General features: G+C 40.1%; 1 pseudogene; it reads left to right on the forward strand.

Annotated features, from left to right (window-relative positions):
* The first annotated feature begins 8,718 nt into the window (after positions 1–8,718).
* On the forward strand, positions 8,719–15,064 carry LOC115895669 (annotated as a pseudogene).
* The last annotated feature ends 1,637 nt before the right edge of the window (positions 15,065–16,701 follow it).

Raw genomic sequence — 16,701 nt, forward strand, 5'->3', positions numbered from 1 at the left:
TATTATGCAGGCTCTTTGTCCTTCTGCGCAACTGTCAGAATATTTAAAAAGCCAGAACATGTTTTCCTTATTGTTCTTTTTCTCTTAAGAGGTTAGACATTTGTGGACGAAAGCATTGAAAACTAAACACGTAAACACCCGAATATAACACACACACACATTTAAAATGTGTGTGTGTGTGTGTGTGTGTGTGTGTGGAACAAACTGTGGTTTTACCGATATGCACCCGAAAACAATACGGCTGAAAAAAGACCCAAGAAAAAGTCCAGTAAGACTGATTCACAGCACAGAAAGAGCTATATAATGAATTAAAAAACCTTATCATTCCATGGAATAAGAAAACCTTGTTTTCAAATTACAGCATTTTAAATTTAAATGCTTTTAAAGCACCAATATAATCATAAATCAGAGATCGAAATAAAGAAGTATGGTTCATTTTAAGAACTGAAAAAGAGGGGCGGAGCAAGATGGCCGAATAGGAACAGTTCCAGTCTCCAACTCCCAGCGCCAGCGACACAGAAGACTGGTGATATCTGCATTTTCAACTGAGGTACTGGGGTCATCTCACTAGGGAGTGCCGGACAATCGGTGCTGGTCAGCTGCTGCAGCCTGACCAGCGAGAGCTGAAGCAGGGCGAGGCATCGCCTCACCTGGAAGCGCAAGGGGGAAGGGGATCCGATTTCCTAGCCAGGGGAACTGAGACACACAACACCTGGAAAATAGGGTAACTCCCACCCCAATACTGCGCTGCAAGCATACAGGCACACCAGGAGAATATATCTCAATCCTGGCCGGGAGGGTCCCACGCCCACGAAGCCTCCCTCACTGCTAATACAGCTGTCTGCCACGATCTATCCGCAAGGCAGCAGCGAGGCTGGGGGAGGGGCGCCAGCCATTGCTGAGGCTTAAGTAGGTAAACAAAGCCGATGGGAAGCTCGAACTGGGTGGAGCTCACAGCAGCTCAAGGAAGCCTGCCTGTCTCTGTAGTCTCCACCTCTGGGGACAGCGCACAGCTGAAGACCAACAGGGGAAGTAGCGGGAGCCGGTGCAGACGCGAACGACTCTGTCTGACAGCTTTGGGGAGAGTCGTGGATCTCCCAACGCGGAGGTTGAGATCTGAGAACGGACAGACTGCCTGCTCAGGGGTGTCTCTGACCCCTGAGTAGCCTAGCTGGGAGAAATCCCCCACTAGGGGCAGTCTGACACCCCACAACTCACAGGGTGGAGGACACCCCTGAGAGGAAACTTCCAAAGGAAGAATCAGACAGGTACACTCGCTGTTCAGCAATATTCTATTTTAGGCAAACTCTGCTGCTGATACCCAGGCAAACAGGGTCTGAAGTGGACCTCAAGCAATCTCCAACAGACCAACAGACAGTCCTTCTGACTGTCAGAAGGAAAACTATCAAACAGGAAGGACACCTATACCAAAACCCCATCAGTACATCACCACCATCAAAGACCAGAGACAGGTAAAACCACAAAGATGTGGAAGAAGCAGGGCAGAAAAGCTGGAAATTCAAAAAATAAGAGTGCATCTCCCCCTGCGAAGGAGCGCAGCCCATCGCCAGCAACGGATCAAAGCTGGTCAGAGAATGACTTGGACGAGAGGAGAGAAGAAGGCTTCAGTCCATCAAACTTCTCAGAGCTAAAGGAGGAATTACGTACCCAGCGCAAAGAAACTAAAAATCTTGAAAAAAGAGTGGAAGAATTGACAGCTAGACTAATTAATGCAGAGAAGATCATAAACGAAATGACAGAGATGAAAACCATGACACGAGAAATACGTGACAAATGCACAAGCTTCAGTAACCGACTCGATCAACTGGAAGAAAGAGTATCAGCGATTGAAGATCAAATGAATGAAATGAAGCGAGAAGAGAAACCAAAAGAAAAAAGAAGAACAAGAAATGAGCAAACCTGCAGGAAGTATGGGATTACGTAAAAAGACCAAATCTACGTCTGATTGGGGTGCCTGAAAGTGAGGGGGAAAATGGAACCAAGTTGGAAAACACTCTTCAGGATATAATCCAGGAGAACTTCCCCAACCTAGTAGGGCAGGCCAACATTCAAATTCAGGAAATACAGAGGACGCCACAAAGATACTCCTCCAGAAGAGCAGCTAAAAGACACATCATTGCCAGATTCACCAAAGTTGAAATGAAGGAAAAAATCTTAAGGGCAGCCAGAGAGAAAGGTCGGGTTACCCACAAAGGGAAGCCCATCAGACTTACAGCAGATCTCTCGGCACAAACTCTACAAGCCAGAAGAGAGTAGGGGCCAATATTCAACGTTCTTAAAGAAAAGAATTTTAAAGCCAGAATTTCATATCCAGCCAAACTAAGTTTCATAAGTGAAGGAGAAATAAAATCCTTTACAGATAAGCAAATGCTTAGAGATTTTGTCACCACCAGGCCTGCCTTACAAGAGACCCCAAAGGAAGCCCTAAACATGGAAAGGAACAACTGGTACCAGCCATCACAAAAACATGCCAAAATGTAAAGACCATCGAGGCTAGGAAGGAACTGCATCGACTAACGAGCAAAATAACCAGTTAATATCATAATGGCAGGATCAAGTTCACACATAACAATATTAACCTTAAATGTTAATGGACTAAATGCTCCAATTAAAAGACACAGACTGGCAAACTGGATAAAGAGTCAAGACCCATCAGTCTGCTGTATTCAGGAGACCCATCTCACACGCAGAGACATACATAGGCTCAAAGTAAAGGGATGGAGGAAGATCTACCAAGCAAATGGAGAACAAAAAAAAAGCAGGGAATGCAATCCTTGTCTCTGATAAAACAGACTTTAAACCATCAAAGATCAAAAGAGACAAAGAAGGCCATTACATAATGGTAAAGGGATCAATTCAACAGGAAGAGCTAACTCTCCTAAATATATATGCACCCAATACAGGAGCACCCAGATTCATAAAGCAAGTCCTTAGAGACTTACAAAGAGACTTAGACTCCCATAAAATAATAATGGGAAACTTCAACACTCCGCTGTCAACATTAGACAGATCAACGAGACAGAAAGTTAACAAGGATATCCAGCAATTGAACTCATCTCTGCACCAAGCGGACCTAATAGACATCTACAGAACTCTCCACCCCAAATCAACAGGATATACATTCTTCTCAGCACCACATCGCACTTATTCCAAAATTGACCACATAATTGGAAGTAAAGCACTCCTCAGCAAATGTAAAAGAACAGAAATTATAACAAACTATCTCTCAGAGCACAGTGCAATCAAACTAGAACTCAGGACTAAGAAAATCAATCAAAACCGCTCAACTACATGGAAACTGAACAACCTGTTCCTGAATGGCTACTGGGTACATAACGAAATGAAAGCAGAAATAAAGATGTTCTTTGAAACCAATGAGAACAAAGATACAACATACCAGAATCTCTGGGACACATTTAAAGCAGTGTGTAGAGGGAAATTTATAGGACTAAATGCCCACAAGAGAAAGAAGGAAAGATCTAAAATTGACACTCTAACATCACAATTAAAAGAACTAGAGAGGCAAGAGCAAACACATTCAAAAGCTAGCAGAAGGCAAGAAATAACTAAGAACAGAGCAGAACTGAAGGAGTTAGAGACACAAAAAACCCTCCAAAAAGTCAATGAATCCAGGAGTTGGTTTTTTGAAAAGATCAACAAAATTGACAGACCGCTAGCAAGGCTAATAAAGAAGAAAAGAGAGAGGAATCAAATAGATGCAATAAAAAATGATAAAGGGGATATCACCACCGACCCCACAGAAATACAAACTACCATCAGAGAATACTATAAACGCCTCTACAGAAATCAACTAGAAAATCTAGAAGAAATGGATAAATTCCTGGACACTTACACTCTCCCAAGGCTAAACCAGGAAGAAGTTGAATCCCTGAATAGACCAATAGCAGGCTCTGAAATTTAGGCAACAATTAATAGCCTACCCACCAAAAAAAGTCCAGGACCAGATGGATTCACAGCTGAATTCTACCAGAGTTTCAAGGAGGAGCTGGTATCATTCCTTCTGAAACTATTCCAATCAATAGAAAAAGAGGGAATCCTCCTTAACTCATTTTATGAGGACAACATCATCCTGATACCAAAGCCTGGCAGAGACACAACAAAAAAAGAGAATTTTAGAACAATATCCCTGATGAACATCGATGCAAATATTCTCAATAAAATACTGGCAAACCGGATTCAGCAGCACATCAAAAAGCTTATCCACCATGATCAAGTGGGCTTCATCCCTGGGATGCAAGGCTGGTTCAACATTCGTAAATCAATAAACGTAATCCAGCATATAAACAGAACCAAAGTCAAGAAGCACATGATTATCTCAATAGATGCAGAAAAGGCATTTGACAAACTCCAACAGCACTTCATACTAAAAACGCTCAATAAATTCGTTATTGATGGAACGTACCTCAAAATAATAAGAGCTATTTATGACAAACCCACAGCTAATATCATACTTAATGGGCAAACACTGGAAAAATTCCCTTTGAAAACTGGCACAAGACAGGGATGCCCTCTCTCACCACTCCTATTCAACATAGTGTTGGAAGTTCTGGCTAGGGCAATCAGGCAAGAGAAAGAAATCAAGGGTATCCAGTTAGGAAAAGAAGAAGTCAAATTGTCCCTGTTTGCAGATGACATGATTGTATATTTAGAAAACCTCATCGTCTCAGCCCAAAATCTCCTTAAGCTGATAAGCAACTTCAGCAAAGTCTCAGGATACAAAATTAATGTGCAAAAATCACAAGCATTCTTATACACCAGTAACAGACAAGCAGAGAGCCAAATCAGGAATGAACTTCCATTCACAATTGCTTCAAAGAGAATAAAATACCTAGGAATCCAGCTCTCAAAAGGATGTAAAGGACCTCTTCAAGGAGAACTACTAACCACTGCTCAGTGAAATCAAAGAGGACACAAACAAATGGAAGAACATACCATGCTCATGGATAGGAAGAATCAATATCGTGAAAATGGCCATAATCCCCATGGTTATTTATAGATTCAATGCCATCCCCATCAAGCTACCAATGAGTTTCTTCACAGAATTGGAAAAAACTGCTTTAAAGTTCATATGGAACCAAAAAAGAGCCCGCATTGCCAAGACAATCCTAAGTCAAAAGGACAAAGCTGGAGGCGTCCCGCTACCTGACTTCAAACTATAGTACAAGGCCACAGTAACCAAAACAGCATGGTACTGGTACCAAAACAGAGATATAGACCAATGGAGCAGAACAGAGTCCTCAGAAATAATATCACACATCTACAGCCATCTGATCTTTGAGAAACCTGAGAGAAACAAGAAATGGGGAAAGGATTCCCTATTTAATAAATGGTGCTGGGAAAATTGGCTAGCCATAAGTAGAAAGCTGAAACTGGATCCTTTCCTTACCCCTTATACGAAGATTAATTCAAGATGGATATAGAGACTTAAATGTTAGACCTAATACCATTAAAACCGTAGAAGAAAATTTGGGTAATACCATTCAGGACATAGGCATGGGCAAGGACTTCATGTCTAAAACACCAAAAGCAACTTCAGCAAAAGCAAAAATTGACAAATGGGATCTAATTAAACTAAAGAGCTTCTGCACAGCAAAAGAAACTACCATCAGAGTGAACAGGCAACCTACAGAATGGGAGAAAATTTTTGCAACCTACTCATCTGACAAAGGGCTAATATCCAGAATCTACAAAGAACTCAACCAGATATACAAGAAAAAAACAAAGAACCCCATCAAAAAGTGGGGAAAGGATATGAACAGACATTTCTCAAAAGAAGACATTCATACAGCCAACAGGCACATGAAAAAATGCTCATCATCACTCGCCATCAGAGAAATGCAAATCAAATCCGCAATGAGATACCATCTCACAGCAGTTAGAATGGCAATCATTCAGAAGTCAGGAAACAACAGGTGTTGGAGAAGATGTGGAGAAATAGGAACACTTTTACACTGTTGGTGGGATTGTAAACTAGTTCAACCATTATGGAAAACAGTATGGCAATTCCTCAAGGATCTAGAACTAGATGTACCATATAACCCAGCCATCCCACTACTGGGTATATACCCAAAGGATTGTAAATTAGTCTACTACAAAGACACATGCACACGTATGTTTATTGCGGCACTATTCACAATAGCAAAGACTTGGAATCAACCCAAATGTCCATCTGTGACAGACTGGATTAAGAAAATGTGGCACATATACACCATGGAATACTATGCAGCCATAAAAAAGGATGAGTTTGCGTCCTTTGTAGGGACATGGATGCAGCTGGAAACCATCATTCTTAGCAAACTATCACAAGAAGAGAAAACCAAACACCGCATGTTCTCACTCATAGGTGGGAACTGAACAATGAAATCACTTGGACTCGGGAAGGGGAACATCACACACTGGGGCCTATCATGGGGAAGTGGGAGGAGGGAGGGATTGCATTGGGGAGTTATACCTGATATGAATTATGAATTGATGGGTGCTGACGAGTTGATGGGTGCAGCACACCAACATGGCATAAGTATACATATGTAACAAACCTGCACGTTATGCACATGTACCCTAGAACTTAAAGTATAATAATAAAAAAAATTAAGCTCCGTAATAAGCTAATAGGAGAAACAAAAGAAGCACAGAATATATGAACAAACATTATTAATACAAAGAGTATAATTATTTTAAAACCTAAAAATGTCTCTCTCTATATAATATATGTATTTTGTTTATTACAAATATTTAAAAGCAGGCATGATATGGGGGAAGAACAAAACTGAAGAAAGAGTAGTTGACACTATTAATTTAGAAAATGATAGAAAAAATAAAGTAATGAGAACGCAGCCTAAAATGCTGTGGGACACTACGAAGCAACCCTGTTACACATAGTGGAAGTTGAAAGGATGGGACAAAGAATCAGGAAGACTATTTAGAACCAGTAGTGTTAAATAATATGAAGCTCAATAAACTCCAAGTAAGAGAAAATCAAAGAAACAAATGCAAATTATATAATAATTAAACTCTTTAAGAAAAAGAGAAAATCATGAAAGCAGCAAGAGAAGTGGCTACTCGTGTTCAAAGAACCCTCAAAAATTATCAGCGGATATCTGAACACTCAGAGGACAGAAAGCAATAGATTAACATATTCCAAATGCTGTAAGAAAAAACATTTGAACAGAAATCTTATGTTCAAAAAGCTGTCCATCATGAGTGAAGGAAAAATTATAACATTTCCAGATAATAGCTGGGATATTTTCCCAGTAGACTACCTTTTGAAAAATACTGTATGGTGTACTTCATGGTAAAATGAACAGACACTAAAGAGCAGTATGAATGAATATATATTAAGACAAATAAATGAGCAATTAGAGAATGTGAAAAATTAACAATGTACACCTCCACAATTAATTTCCCTGTAATTTAAAACACTAGTGTACGTAATAAAAATACTATCACTAACTTGTGTTTTTGATATACAATTCATAAAGGTAAGATTTTGAGAACTGAATAAGTGAAATAATGAGGGTGAAGCTCTACAGGTGTAAGGGATTTGTATGTTATTGAAGGTAAGCTACCATATCTCTAAAAGTAGAATAACTTTAGAATATTCAATGCAATCATACTAGCAATCACAATTAAAGAAACCAAAAGAAAAGGAAAAAAAGAGTAATGGGCAGGTAAAAGCTTCCTGTATTACACCAGAGAGTAGGAGCTGTGGATTTAGCTACTCTCACCTCAGGCTACTGAGCCAGCTATAATGTACCATGAGACAGAGCCCAAGCTGTCTCCCCAGGGAGTAAGCGTGGAAAGCCTAAGGCCACACAGCATAGCTGCTATTTCACACAATTTTCACTACACCAGTGGTGACAAACTGGAATAGACTCATCCGTACAAAGAATGTAGTGAAGCACTGGAGTCTGAAACAAATGACTATGTGGAGATGCAACTGAAACAAGTTGAGGCAGCAACTGCTCCAATCCTGTGTCTTTTTTCATGACTTCCCAGGAGTTTCAGGTTGAAATTAATGTTGACAAAAGACAGGATAAAAGTGGGAAGACAGAGGTCAAGCACAGTGGCTCATGCCTGTAATACCAGCAATTTGAAAGATAGAGGCTTGCAGATCCCGCATTCAGGAGAGCCAGACAATCCAGGCTAATACAGCGAAAACCCGTTTCTACTAAAAATACATAAAATTAGCTGGGTGTGGTGACAGGCACATGTAATCTCAGCTACTCGGGAGCCTGAGGCAGGAGAATCACATGAATCCTGGAGGTGGAGGTTGCAGTGAGGCAGATTGCTCAACTGTGCCCCTGGACTCCTGTCCAGTGACAGAGCAACACTCTGTTTAAAAAAGAAAAGAAAAGGAAAAGAAAAAAGGAAGAAAAAGGTCGGGTGCGGTGGCTCAGCACTTCGGGAGGTCAAGGAGGGTGGATCACGAGGTCAGTAGATCAAGACCATCCTGACTAACACGGTGAAGCAAGATACAAAATATTAGCTGGGCGGTGGTGGCAGACGCCCCGCTGTCCCAGCGACTCCGGAGGCTGAGACAGGAGAATGGCGTGAACTCAGGAGGCGGAGCTTGCAGTGAGCCAAGATTGTGCCACTGCACTCTAGCCTGGGAGACAGAACAAGACTCCCTCTCAAAAGAAAAAAGTATTTAGTATTGGAAAGGTTGGGAAAAACGGGATGATACCTGGGAACCAGAGCAGCACAAGTGAAAAAGGTATATATGACTTTAGCAAACAACAGACTGAGAAACAGAAAAGAAAAAAAAAAATGGCATGGACCAGAAAAAGCAGAACTATCTCAAACAATGACAGAAGAGGAATTTCTAGATCTACCAACCCCAAGTTTTCTAAGAATGCTCCTATAATTCTAGTTACTGGCGAACACCACAAATTCAAAAGCAGCCAGTTATGTGCTGCCAGCCAGAAAGTCAGCAGAAACCCAGTGTCACCTCTATCCCACCCAAAGCATATGGAGCTAGGAAATCCAACAATCAAGAAAGACACTTGCCCTCACAGCCCCTTTAACAAGAAGAAAACAGCGAGTGGCATTCAGGAACTCAAGAAACTGTACCCTATTGAGACAGATCAGCAGGATATAATGGTCTTCAAGGAGGCAGAAGGGAATCTCATCAGGATTTTATCAGACCCCAGGACAGTACAGTGTGGAATAGAGAAAAAGACTCAGATTCACCCAGTATTTTCCCAGATGTCTGACTCAGACTGAGAGCCAGACTTCCATGATTTCCATGACTGCAGACTCAGGTACCAAAACAGGTATAGTGGTGTTAATGAGCCCATTAGCAGCCAACGGAAAGATAGACCTTCATACATTAGTTCCAAGAGTGAAAGGTGGGCAGAGAAATGTTACTGATGACGACAGAGTCCAGCCTTTTATGAAGAGGATATACTTCACCATAAGGCTAACAGAAAGTGCCACCACAAACAGAGATGTTGCAGTGGGGAAAAAGGACGGATTCACCCAGATATTGCTATCAACTTGATCAACAAGAAAAATAATGCTCTGAATACAGAAGCAATTAAGAAATGATGAATGCTCTGAATAGGGCTGCTGTGGATGACAGCAATCTCATGATATTCAGTGCAGCAGGAAGTGTCTTTTACTGTGGTCTTTATTTTGGTACTTTGTGAAGGACTTAAGAAATGACAGAAACAGAACAAGCCTTGAAATGTTGGACACCAGCAAGAACTTCGTGAATATTTTCAGTCAATTTAAAAAGTCTTTTATTTTACCAGTCACTGGCACATCCTTTGGAATAGGTATATTCACACTGCCTCATTGTGCTTTCATGTGACCCAATGAAAAGGCTTGGTTTCAAATCCCTTACATGATTTTCGGACAGAGTTCAGATGGCTGCTCTATGGTTACGTTTCCCAAGCAGATTGGTGAAGCGTCTGCCAATGAAATAGTAATTGCTGGGTGAAAGCTGACAGGAGAGGAGACATGTGTCACAGGTCTGGTCTCTAAGGTTTCTTTGCAAGTTTCACCCCATAGGTTATGATGCAAATGAAGGACTCTGCCTCATGTAATCGAGTACTGCTGCAGAGCCCAAATATAAAAGCAGACTGATGAGCAACAAACTCTTTTAGGAAAATCTAAATTCTATCTATGTCTTCTACCATATATAAGACCAGAATCTCTGTGGATGATGGCACATTTGTACAATGTCATAGTGGGGATGGGAGCTGGGAGAGGCCAGGCAATGAAAACAGTCAGTTCGGGGTCATGATTAGAAAAATGGCTTCCCAGGTCTCAGAAAGCTGAGGGATGCCTGAGTCTGCATCTGTGATGGGACAGCTGACACTGCTCCTGAGTAAGTGAGGCTCCTGTTCACTGAACTTGGGTGTGAGTGTGGTTTCTGCCTTTTCTCAGTTTCCAGCAGTTTCACGGAGTGCACAACACTGGCTTCACCTCACTCATTGCACCTGGTATCTTTGAAGCAGCCTCTCTAAATGGGCTGCTGCTGCCATTACTTGCAGCACCTGTGTCATTTTGGAATGATGAAGAGTGAACCCTAGAGTCCCTATCCTCAAATAATGCCTTTCTGTTTTCACTGACAAACCCCAGCATGTAGCTCTGAATCATCATTATCATATTAAAAGACAGCATTTGGAGATTGCAAAGATTTTTGGAGTTCTATGGCAGAAAGCAGACATGTCAAACATCTTTTACAACCTTACAGCTACGAAAAAGAGACCCCTTGTACTAGAGCGTTCAGATGTTCAATTCTAAGAATTAAAACAATATATTCCTCTATTAGAAACCTTTATTTTAAAGGAAGAAAGTGCGGATTGAACATGACTAATATAAAAATTTCAAATATACTCTAAAGGGAAGCTTGATTCCATATCCAAAGTGGAAAACTCTACAGAAAAGCCCTTAACACAATCTTTATTTCATCTAAAAAATACACAAAATTACCCTCATGAAAATGTGAGAGAAAAAACAATGAGGAATCTAGAAGTGGTTCCTGATTTACATTTTTATACAGAGGAACAGCCTGAAAACTCAGGCTGCAGACACTGATTAAAAAAACTTGAATAGGAGGATATCCTAAAGGTGTAACTACAGCTACACTAATAAGAAAACAAGGTAGAACATGAAAATGCTTTCGCCATTCTTTCCTAAAACATAATCATACCTACAGAGATAAGAGAACAAGGCCAACAGAATAAGTGCCTCTGTCATTCACATAATCAGCAGACTTCAAGAAAATACACACTCCTCCCATTGTGGGCATGATACCCAGTAGGCTCCAGTGGGCTCTGATGAAATAATTTTCTTTTCTATTTTGGACATGCTTTGAATGCAAGAAAAGCATTTATGAATTATCCCTTCAGCTTCTGCTTTACCCCAGCCCAGCGAGCCAGATAAAGCTTTTACTTTCGCCTCTCATTTTTCCCAGGCCAGGTTCTGAATCTAGCTGAAGTAGTGCTTTCTTCAAGGCAGCTCACAGATGCCTCGGAACATTTCATTCTTTCCAATTCATAAAATGTAATGACCCAGCTTTATAGTTGGAAACCCTCGCAATTCCCCTCTTTACTGTGGAGAGTTTTCTTCTTTTGCTTATTAACCTTTTCTTCCTACCTAAAATTTGCATCATCCAACCTCCTTAATTATTGTGGTCATAAGACAATGCTTCAGCCTGTGATTGGTCCTAGGCCAAGGTCTCAGGTCAAGCTGTCACGTCAGCTCCTTCTTGGTCCAGGGCCAAGTTGCAATGCTGAGCTTAGTAGCTTCTATAAATCTTCACTTCATTTCCAGATTAATCTAAGTCCAAGGTTCAGGACCAACCCAAAAAATGCTTACTCCACGACTACTAAGTACATTTCTTTAATTCTCTGTCTTAAGAAACCGTAAGCCTCAGTCTCAGAGTAGGTAAACCACTCATATTCCACCTCCACAGTGAAGATATTTGTACTTTGATTTATAAAATTTTGCTTCAAACGATTTGCATCCATGTCCTTAATTTTCTTTGCCATGAGACAAAGAGGTCTGTGTGCCTCACAATTAGAGATTGCTACATTGTGGTGCACTAATGAGACTGCAATGAGTGAAGTCTAGGAATTGAAATCGGGGATGCATCAGCCTTGCGAGACCAACTGATAATCTGTGATATGTACCCTTGGGGGCAGTCAAACACATAGTGGTCGTCAACACAGGGTAGAAAGTTTCAAGGTAGCTTTACACAGTCTAGAAATCTGAGAGACACCATGAAGCAGCCATACTTATGCATTTGGGGCTTTCAAAGGGAGAGACATATAATCAAGGAGACTATTTAACAAAATAATAATAAAGAACAACAAATGCCAAATAACAGAAACTCAAAGAAACAAACTCAAACTTACCTGATAATTAAACTGTCTAAAACATATACAAAGATAATATTGAGGATTTTCAAAGGAAACAAGGGAATCAGCTAGTCATGCAAAAGGGACCCTCAAAAATAACCAGTGGATTTCTTATCTGAATAACCACTGAATAACCAGTGGATTTCTTATCCGAAAACTAAGATGGTAGAAAGCTGTAGGCAAATATATTCCAAGTGAAGTCAGGAAAAAAGCTGTCAAACCTAAATATTATGATCAAACAAATTGTTCATCAAATGTGAAGGACAAATTGTGACATTCCCAGAAAAAAATGGACACCTTTCCCCAGTAGACTACCCTTTAATAAATGTTTAATGGAGTTCTTCAGGGTAGAATGAACACACACTCAAAAGTATTATGGATAAGCAAAGATTAAGGTAAAGACAAATGCATGAAAAATACAAATGATAAAAAATTAACAAAGTGCACCTCCATAATTTGTTTTCAACATAAGTTAAGACAATAAAATATTTAATTAAAAAAACACTAATTTATGTTTTTGACATACAATGCATAATTTTGAGAACATAGTAAGTGAAATAATGGAGTTAAATTACACAGGAATAAGGATATTTATGTTACTGAATGTAAGCTTGTGTAGCATTAAAAACGGTATAACATTATAAAGTTCAATATAATCATCATCGCAACCACAATTAAACACAGAAACGCAAAAGAGCATCAGGAAGGAAGAAAGCTTTCTGTACTATACCAGACCGTAGGAGCTGTGGACTTAACTATTCTTACGGGAGACTACTGAGCTAGCTCTCATGCACCATGAGACAAAGCCCAAGCTGTCCCACCAGAGACTAATGGTGGAGAGCCTAAGTAACATAGCATAGCTGCTATTTCACATAATTTTCGTAAACCAGTGGTGATGGAGTAGAAGTGGCTCATCCATATGCAGAACCTGGTGAATCACTGGAAGCTATGTGGAGACACAACTGAAACAAAGATGGCACAGCAACTGCTCCAATCTTGAGTCTTTCCTCATATCTTGCCAGGAGTTTGAGGTTGAAACTATTGTTGACAAAAGACAAGACAAAAATGAGAACATAATCTATTTGTTTCATGGAAAGGATGTGACAAACAGGATGACACTTGGGAGCCAGAGTAGCACCTCATGAGCTGTGAAAATGCATAAATGATTTTAATAGACGACAGATAGAAAAACAGAAAAAACTGGCATGTACCAGAACAAGTAGAATATTTACAAACAATACCAGAAGAAGAACTTCCAGATCTACCAACGTGAACTATTCTAAGAGCTCTCCTAGAACACTAGTGGCTGTCAAACACCACAGATCCAAACCCAGTGTGTTATTTGCTGCCAGTAAGAACGTTAAGAGAAAGGCAGATTCACTTCTCTCTCACACAAAGAATATAGATCTAGTAAATTCAACTATGAAGACACTTGTTTGCAACAAGAAAACTGAGTGGCTTTCAGGTACTTGAGAAAGTGGACCCTATTACGGTAGATCAGCAGGACATGGTGGATTTCAAGGTGACAGAAGGGAAACCTGTCAGGGACCCTTTGTCAGGTCCCCGTGCAGAACACATTGGAATAGAGAACAGGACCCTGATACACCCACTAATGTCTCAGATATCTGGCTCAGTTACTGCTTCCATGGACACAGGCTCAGCGACCCAAAAAGCTATAGTGATATTAATAGACCCATTAGCAGCCATTGCAACAACAGACATACACACATCAGTTCCAAGAGGGAAAGGAAGCCCAACAAATGTTACGGATGATGACAGAGCGCAATCTTTTTTCAAGAAGACGTAGTTTTCCTTCAAGCTAACAGAAAGTGCCAGCACATACAGAGACATTATAGTGAAGAAAGAGGATGAATTCACCCTGATATTGTTATCAACTAGATCGACAGACAAAAAACGCACTGAATACAGAAGCAATTAAAGAAAGGCTTAATGCTCTGCATAGGGCTGCTGCAGATGACAGCAAACTTGTGCGGTTCAGTGCAGTTGGAAGTGTCTTATGTTGTGGTCTTGATTTTGGCTACTTTGCGAAACATTTAAGGAGTGACAGAAAGTGAGCAAGGCTTGAAATGGTGGACACCTTCAAGAACGTTATGAATACTTTTATTCAATTTAAAAAGCCTGTTGTTGTGTCAGTCCATGGCCCTGCCATCGGACTAGGTGAATCCATACTGCCCCTTTGTGATCTTGTGTGGGCTAAAGAAAAGGATTTGTTCCAAACCCCTTATGAGAGTTTTGGATAGTCCAGATGGCTGTTCTACTGTTACCTTTCTGAAAATGATGGGTGACGCATCTGCCAATGAAATGTTAATGACTGGGCCAAAAGTGACAGCACTGGAGGCGTGTGCCAAAAGCCTGGTCTCTTGGGTGTTTTTGACTGGAACTTTCTCCCAAGAGGTTATGAATCAAATTAAGGAACTTGCCTCATATAACCTAGTTGTGCTGGAAGAATGCAAGGCCCTTGTTCACTGTGATATTAAGATGGAGATGAAACAGGTCAACGAAGAGAGTGTGAGGTGGTGAGGAAGATCTGGGGCTCAACCCAAGGGATAAAATCCATGTTAAAGTAGGTTGAATATAAGATTGATGAGTTTTCATTGTCAGTCAATCTGCGCAGGACACAAGAACTAAGCTAAACGAAATACATCATGAGTTGCAAGATGCCCTACTCCATCTTCATACTGCAAAACATTTTCATCCGTAGTGAAATCTTGGAAAAATAATTGGAAATGTCCAAGGTATGTATTTAAATTCTCATGGCATTTTAAAGCACTATATCTTTAAAATAATTAATAAAACATTTTTTGCCCAAGTGTGATTATTTTTTGCACACGTAAGTCCAAATATAAAGCAGACTGGGAGATACTAGACTGTTCCTGCAAGCTCTCAAATGTATCTATGCCTACTAATATATTTCAGACCAGAATTGTGTTTTATTAGATGTGGATGACAGAGAATTCTGTAATGATATGTATTTTTCTTATTTTTATATACTACAATACAGAGTCTACTGGGTTATGAGGCAGCCTCAGCTTCCCTCCCACAAAAAAAGACACAGAACTCTCAGTGATGGTGTGCTTAACGTTATAGTGGCACAAATACTTCAGAGTCACAGAATTATAAATTAAAAGACGTTTCCTTTAGAATATTTCTGACACAAACTCACTGACGATCATTCTCCTAAATTCAACACATGATTAGAATTTTGATGAGATATAACTTGATTTTCTTTTCTTTTATAAATGTCTAGTTCTTGCCCAGTTAACAGAAGCAAACTTTACCTCTCCAAAGTAATACTTGTTACACCCTAGTAGTGAACTATAGAATCATTTTGGTGAAAATATCCATGTTCTAATGTTTGTAATGTGCAGATTTAGGTTACTTTAGAGTATGTTATAGTTAATAAGTTAAAATTATGGACATATTACAAAAGGACAAAACTTTTTTCAAAACAAAGAAAAGACCCCTACACTCTACATATCATTTAAAATTGTCAGTATATGTTTTTATGTGCACAAAATTTTCTGGAACACTCTACTTGTTCAGTTACCTGGAGACTCTCTGAATCGTGTTCTGTGGGATTTTATGGAGGCTACGTTTCATAGGCATAATTCAATAATTCACTGGCCACTGGTGATGAATGTCACCTTTGTCATAATATCTCTAGGGTGATGCTTCACCAGCCAAGAAACTCTGTATATGATGGCACATTTCCACAAGTTTCTCTTGAGCCTGCTTGTCTAAATTTACACACCCACCTCGCAGGCAGACTGTACTCAGCTCAAACTATGGGTGCAAGTGACAGCTTCCTGCACATATTTAGGTGAATTGGGCATACCACAAGCTTTCCCTTCTGCAGGCATGGAAGAATGCAGTGGCATCCAGGAAAGTAGAAATGACAGAAACTGCAGAGATACAAATGTATTGTCACAGCACTGGCTTAGAAAAGGTTTATATCTGGGCTCTTTTAAAGGCTGAAGTCCTGCTTTCATTTTTCTTTCTGTCTTTCTAGTTATCTCTGGGATCAGTGGCTTAAATTAGGGTTTTCAAAGGGCTCTGTCTCTTTTGCTACTGGAAATCAGGATCTTGTCTTTTCTTCACTCTTTCTGTCTTTGACTGTTTTTTTTTTTAATTTATTACGACAAGCTCTATTAAAAAATGTGGTTTGGCGCAACATCTTTCTGTTGCCCAAAGGACTATTTCTCAGAAGCAGTAAGGTTGTGGATTAGGAATAACACAACACCTTCTAATGTAAGACCAAAAACACGAGTGA

This window comes from Rhinopithecus roxellana, chromosome 22 (assembly GCF_007565055.1).
Source record: "Rhinopithecus roxellana isolate Shanxi Qingling chromosome 22, ASM756505v1, whole genome shotgun sequence".
Classification (NCBI taxonomy): Eukaryota; Metazoa; Chordata; class Mammalia; order Primates; family Cercopithecidae; genus Rhinopithecus; species Rhinopithecus roxellana.